Source organism: Telopea speciosissima, chromosome 7 (genome assembly GCF_018873765.1).
Source record: "Telopea speciosissima isolate NSW1024214 ecotype Mountain lineage chromosome 7, Tspe_v1, whole genome shotgun sequence".
Taxonomy (NCBI): Eukaryota; Viridiplantae; Streptophyta; class Magnoliopsida; order Proteales; family Proteaceae; genus Telopea; species Telopea speciosissima.
Genome location: NC_057922.1, coordinates 24,148,309 through 24,155,367, shown reverse-complemented (window position 1 = coordinate 24,155,367; position 7,059 = coordinate 24,148,309).

The following is a 7,059-nucleotide window of genomic DNA, read 5'->3' as shown; positions in this document are numbered from 1 at the left end:
CCATCTCTATGAAAAGGACAAAGGAACTAAGAGCCCTGACTGGGTGGTACATTCTTTCACCCTGGCCCACATTCTGTTGTGCATGCCATTGTTCATACCTCATGCATTATTATAAGCATGGGTTAGTGTTGGAATATGTACTTCAGAATACCGTGGGGGTATTCTGGTCCTTTAGGGGTAGTTTTTATGTTATAAAGTGTAAGTCGGCTATGTGGGTTTTAGTCCCACATCGCCTATTTTAGTCTCTTGTAACTTTCCCCTCTATTATAAATAGAGGGGCTTACCTATCAATTAATACAAGCAATTATTCTCTCATTCTCTCTTTTCTAGCCCACGATTCTGCCAACATGGTATCGAAGCAGGCAGGGGTCATGGTATCGAGTCCCCCTGGGAGCGGGCAGGTGTTAAAAAATTATTTATCCGCCTGTGTCCCCCTTTGGATAGTCCGCCGTGTTAAAAAGCTCCTGTATGATATACATATTGGTTTCCTGCTGGGCTGGTTGCGGTGTTTGGTGCTCTGGTTGTACGGTGTTTGCAGCAGCTGTGGTTTACTTCTCTTCCCTTGCGAGATTTTGCTGGGTTGCCGGTGCATCTATGACTATCGCCCCTGGTTTCGTGAAGGAAACGAGAGGGTCTCGAAGTTAATTTGATGGGGTGCTTGACTGAAGGATTTCTCTGCTGCATCGAATCGAACAGATCCTTTTTTCCGCCTTTGCAGGTTTTGTCCAGTGCTTGAAAACATGGTTGCTTGAGATGTTGTGGTCGAAGATGACTGCTGTTGTGTGAATCGAACCAACATCTGAAGAAAATCCGTTCATCGAAGGTGCAGCCCTCTCTAGAAGAAAAAGGTCCTGCAAATTTACATATTGGTTTCCTGCTGGGCTGGTTATCTGTTTGGGGATGGGGCTGCTATTACTGCCTTTTTTTATTTTATTGTGGAGTGATTCCGTTGGAGAAGATGACTGTTGTTGGTTCGATTCGATGCAGCAGAGAAATCCTTCAGTCAGGCACCCCATCAAATTAATAACTTCGAGACCCTCTCGTTTCCTTAATGAAACCAGGGGCGGTAGTCGTAGATGCAGCGGCAACCCAGCAAAATCTCGCAAGGGAAGAGAAGTAAACTACAGCTGCTGCAAACACCGTACAACCAGAGCACCAAACACCGCAACCAGCCCAGCAGGAAACCAATATGTAAATCTGCAGGACATTTTTCTTCTAGAGAGGGCTGCACCTTCGATGAATGGATTTTCTTCAGATGTTGGTTCGATTCACACAACAGCAGTCATCTTCTCCAACAGAATCACTCCACAATAAAATTAAAAAAGGCAGTAATAGCAGCCCCATCCCCAGATAGATAACACAGCCAACAGAAAATTGCAGGTGGATGTCCTTCTTCTTCCACCTTCGAACCAGTCCTTTTTTCCGCCTTTGCTGGTTTCGTCCAGTGCTTGAAAATATGGTTGCTTGAGATGTTGTTGGTCGAATGTTGAAGACAACACCTTCACGTGGTTTTGTATAAAACCCATTTTTTTCTCTGATGTTTCTCTGGTCACCACCCACTTTCGCCTCCTTTTTTTCCCTGGTTTCTCTGTCGTAAGGTTGAAGACAACCTTCGTACGTTGGTTTCTTAAAACGTTATTTTGTGATTTCCCATAATGCCCTTCTATCTATCTCTTATTATCTTTTATCCATTTTTTACATTCCTTTCCTAGTTTACCCTTTCTACTAGGGAATTAAATTATTTTCCAAATCTGTCCCCTTGCTTCATTATTTTCCAATAACCCCTTGAAAATTCTGGTTATTTACCAAAGTGCCACTCTCCATAGCCATTATTTTACTCATTGCATCCCATTGCTTTTTGTTTACCAAAAAGCCCTTGCAAAATTCTGATTATTTACGGAACTGCCATTACTTTTTCATACATTCCCCTATTTGACTACCCAATTGACCCTTGAAAATTCTGGTTTATTACTAGTTTGCCCTTTGGCTTGGATTGTATTTAAAAGTGGGTTTCTACCAAATTGCAGCCATGCCATCCTTTTTTTTCCAACACCGTTCCTTTTCAATAAGTCTAATACCCTTCATATCCCATACCTTTGGTATTTACCCATAACACCTTTGGAAACTCTTGGTAAATTACAATTTTGCCATTCTTTCCTTTTTACTTACCCATAGCACCTTTGGAAAATTCTGGAAAGTTATGTTTGTGCCATTAAACCTTACATCATCTCCATTATTTGTCCACGTGTACTACACGTGAGGGGGGGATTATGTACAATACACCTGCAGACATTGCAGAACGCAGAACTTGCAGAAACATTGGTGCAAAACATAGAAGATCAGTTTTCTCCACCATTGCCATTGGGTATCCTTCGTTATTGGGTTGAGTTTGCCGTAAGGGGGAGATTGAAGTATTGAAGAGTATTGAAGATATTTGGTTGTTGCCTATTTGAGGACTTTCAGTTGGGTTGATACAGTTTTTTTCCGTTGCCTGATTCAGTTTGTTTTCGCTGCTTGCTGCTCTAGTTATTTCACTTCAAGATTCTATGTCACTATGACAATCTGAGATTCATCACTGGATAGCTATTGAAGATCGTTGAAAGCTGCCTTTTTTTTGGAAGCCATTCCAGTCCCGATTTGCTGATCATGTCTGTCCAAGTTTTGAAGATCTATTTTTTCAAGTTCTTGAAGGTTTATTCGGGAACTGCATTCATATGTCAAGTTGGATTCTGCTACAACTTATTTTTCCCATTTTGTTTAAGTTGGGCATTAGTACCTTGTATGCGCCATCTTGAGGGAGAGTGTTAGCATTATTATGGAGTTCTTTTTTTTCTTTAGTTCAAGCTAGATCTTCTTTCTTTAATTATTTGTATAATCCAGCTTGAGGGGGAGTGTTGGAATATGTACTCCAGAATACCGTGGGGGTATTCTGATCCTTTAGGGGTAGTTTTATGTTATAAAGTGTAAGTCGGCTATGTGGGTTTTAGTCCCACATCTCCTATTTTAGTCTCTTGTAACTTTCCCCTCTATTATAAAAAGAGGGGCTTCCCTATCAATTAATACAAGCAATTATTCTCTCATTCTCTCTTTTCTAGCTCACGATTCTGCCAACAGTTAGTCCTGCTAAACGCTTCATTTTTCTGAGTTTGTGGAGATCAGGAAAGTCCGGAAACCAGCTCTGTAATTTGGAGTTTGCAAGAAAAGTCTCAGCTTTCCGATTCTATTACTATACAGGACAGGCATAATTGCACATGACCAAATATATAAAATATTGTTGGTTTTCTTACTTCCTTTTGCAATTTTGACTTATTGGAGCTGGTTGAATTTGATTGCAGGAGGTACTAATTCAGTTTATTTCTTGAATTTTTCGATATTACAATGCGCTTAGTTAGAGTAATTTTTGCAAAAATCAGCAGTACTATCTCTTTCTTTCTTGTTTGCTTGATTGGGAGGTCCTTAGGACTAATCTACACTGGGATAAGGCAATCCCTTGGATGGCGGTGAGATCTAGTATCCTATTTATTTGGTTGTTCTTCTCTATTTCCATTCTATCTTCCCTCATTTTCATTTTTTCTATTGGGCTTTGCTTTCTTCAGCTTGAAGGACTTAATATGTAACATTATCAGAGTGAGAATGTTCATTTAAAATTTGTTTCTGCCCTCCCCCTTAAATTGTATTTGCTGGCTCTTTCAGTTTCACATCATTAATGTGCAGGTAGCCCCCCTCCCCCCTCCCCTAGGTAAATGTTTTTTATGGCCAAACACTGGTTAGCAGCTAGTAAGTTGGGAATTGCTTGGTTGTGATCAATGCATGTGGTGTAACTCACAATCTATCTATTATTTGGTGTAAGTGGGATATAAGTCTAGGCACTTTTTTGGTCGCCCAGGGTGAAGAGATCCACGATGATCTGATGCTATGATTGTACTCCTTGAACTGTGAGTTTCATCATTAACTCCCGCACCTGATTGAAGAACATCTGGAATACCCTTCCTCGGTTGAATCAGAGGTTCAGATTCTGGGGCTGAAGAGTTTCTTTCTTCATAATGGGTGAAGGAAAACTAAGTCCTTACGACTATATATCTAGGAAGAATACAGGGCATGTTTAGCCGGCTACTCAAGTCAGTGGAGCTGTGTGAAAGTAATTGTGCAATATGAGTACACCATGTTGAGTATATTGCTGCTTTGGCACTTCAGCAAGTTTGATCTGCTGCCTTCATCAGATGCCTGCAAGGGACTAAAAAGATTTGAACATTCCATATTACTTATCTATTTATTTTGGCCAGATTTGGGGTCGGGTGGGGACGAAAAAAAAGGTGTCTTAAACTGCCCCCTTAAGCCACTAAGTTGGTGAAGTCCATGCAGAGTTCTTTGGCATTTTTTCTTTTTATTTTTTTTAATCAGTGCTAACTAGGAGAATAACAGAAAGTATAAAGCATTAGTATAAAACACCATTTGCATATAATTATGATCAAGCTGCAGTTCTGAACAATATCATTTTATCCAGAGCCATCAGAAGTTCCAGTCTGCCCCAATTCATCTTCCATGTCCATGTTAAACTGCATTGATGGCCCTGTTGTTGGTTCTGATCTTAAATTATAATCAGAATGCATAAAATCTGATATATGTTTTTGTAACTTGCATGAATATTGTCTTTATGGAACTGATTGGATGATGCATCCATCATTTGATATCTTAGTAGTTCTTCAGTACACATGTCTCGGACTTGCATGGAAGTTTAGGTAGTGAAATATATGGTAGAATGAAATCAGGGTCCACTGATAGCACAGCCAAACCAACTGGATGATGGTTCAGTTATAAGACAAGATGCTTTTTCATTCCACAGCTGGAGGGGAGTTTCAGTTCAGTTCAGTTCAGCTAAGGTATCATTCTCTTAAGTTGCATGCAGCAGGTGCAAAATTATTGGGCATGAAGTTTCACTGATTGTTGGTTGATTTGACTTAATAAATAAACATTGCTTTCAGGAATAAATGCAGGTGGGCTCTCGTGATTAGACCATTGCAATTGATGCTAAAATTGGTTGACTTGTTAATCAAATCAATCTCCTGTTTGGTGAATCAGCTTACGTAGCCTGATGATCCAACTACAATTAATGTGGAATGATATTGCTAGCTTGCCTACCAATCCATTCCTTGACTATTATCCCCACCAAACATTCACATTATTTGATGACAGGTAACCTAATATTGATGGGAAAAGTATCTCTGAGCTGCCGGTGGAGCTCAGGTGGACGCTATATCAACAGCTTCTCTCTCTCTCTCCTCCTGCCCCTATATTGGACTGTTGGTGGGTTCTCCTTACCACTAGCTCAGAGAACCCTTTCCCTTTCCCTAACTTAGTTTAATTGAACCAGCAATTCTTTTCCCTGATTATATCAAACAGCTAGGTACAATATCACTTTATGTCTTCACACTAGTATAATGTATGCATAATTGTCATAAAATGTTATAAAGTGAACAAAGTTCTGAATCTTGGGGGAAGAAATGACTGATCTATTAAAATATGCATTCTGCTTGGTTATTGCAGATTATAGTGGAACTGGCTTTCTACCTATTTTTGATTGCTTTACCAGGATGGCAACCTTCTTTACTGAGGTACACTTGAGCTTATATCGATTCACAAGCTTATTTAACCTTCAGAAAGTTGACCAATACAGTATGAAATTAGTTTGCTAACATAACCTTAGGAAGATGAGAATTTTGTCATTCCTAATGTGGAGAACTTCGCAGCTTTTTTTTTAGAATTTGTTTAACCTGTAGCATATTTAAGAGTGAAATTTCACACTGGTCACAGTTTTTTTATTTTTATTTTTTTTGGTGGGCGTGGAGGGTGGGGGGTTAAATGTAACTTTTTATCCTGAGGCTCAAGCCGAAAGCATCAATTCGCACTAATCCGTTGAATTCAACAAGTCTAAATACCATTCCAATTTAAATGGGAGAGAGAGAGAGTAAATTATTTTGAGGCTGAAGTAAGTCCTCCTGAATCTTCCAAAAAACTAAATTATTATAATCATCATTAGCATCAATGTAGAATCTGGGCTCTTGTTTAAACACGTTTTCTTTGCTCTAGCGACATGAGTTAATAGATGAATTAAGATCTTCTTTGTCTATCGGAGTAGCTCTCCATCTAATAGTCTTTGATGTGTTTAGATTGTTAGAATTGCTTGTGTGTGTTCGAACATTTGATTGATGTATTTAGAGCAGAAATGGGAACACACAGGCATAGGAAAACGATAGGCACAGATTTGTTAATACTTTTAAAAAGATCATAAAAGCAAAAGTACATTTCTTAAGATCCCCTCATTTATCCTTGTGCCCTACCATCTTTACATGGTAATCTCTTTTACTAAGAAACTTCTTATTATACACACCATTTTGTGGTGTCCACACCTTTCTGTAAAGTAAGGTCTCCACTTAGGACTACTTCTTTTCTTCCCCAGAAATCAACCCATAAAATATTTGGAATAACATTTCAATCCATTTTGGAGCACTAATCAAGAAATCAAACTCAACAAGATTGGGGGGTGGGGGGGGGTATATAATGAGAGGATGAAGTTGGTCCCATAAATGACAGGGTTAATGATGCATCAACTTTGAAGAAGATCCCAGAATTCTATGTCAAGGCATTGTCATTACTACCTGATGATCCTTCCTTTGCCCCATAATCTCACAGCAATAATTGGGAGGGGGAAAAAGAGCAATTTGATTACTGATTCTGAGGACCCCCCCCCCCCCTTCAAACATTTCAGGAAGAGAGTGAAACATTGATCTATTGAGGTTTATTCTGAAGTTTGATCTCTGGTGCATCTACAAGAAGAACATTAGAATTTAGTAGAAGGAAATCAGATTTTATTTTTCTGGGTGGAGTAGGGATTCATGTCTTAAAATCTCAACTATGGTCTTGCAATATGATGGATGGCCTTCTATTGGCAGACAAGAAAATATTATGAAAGCTTTAAAAAAACAAAGCTTATATGGATCAGATGGTGATGCATGTAATTTGATCGAGAGATCTTCCAGTTACAATCAATGATAGAGGATG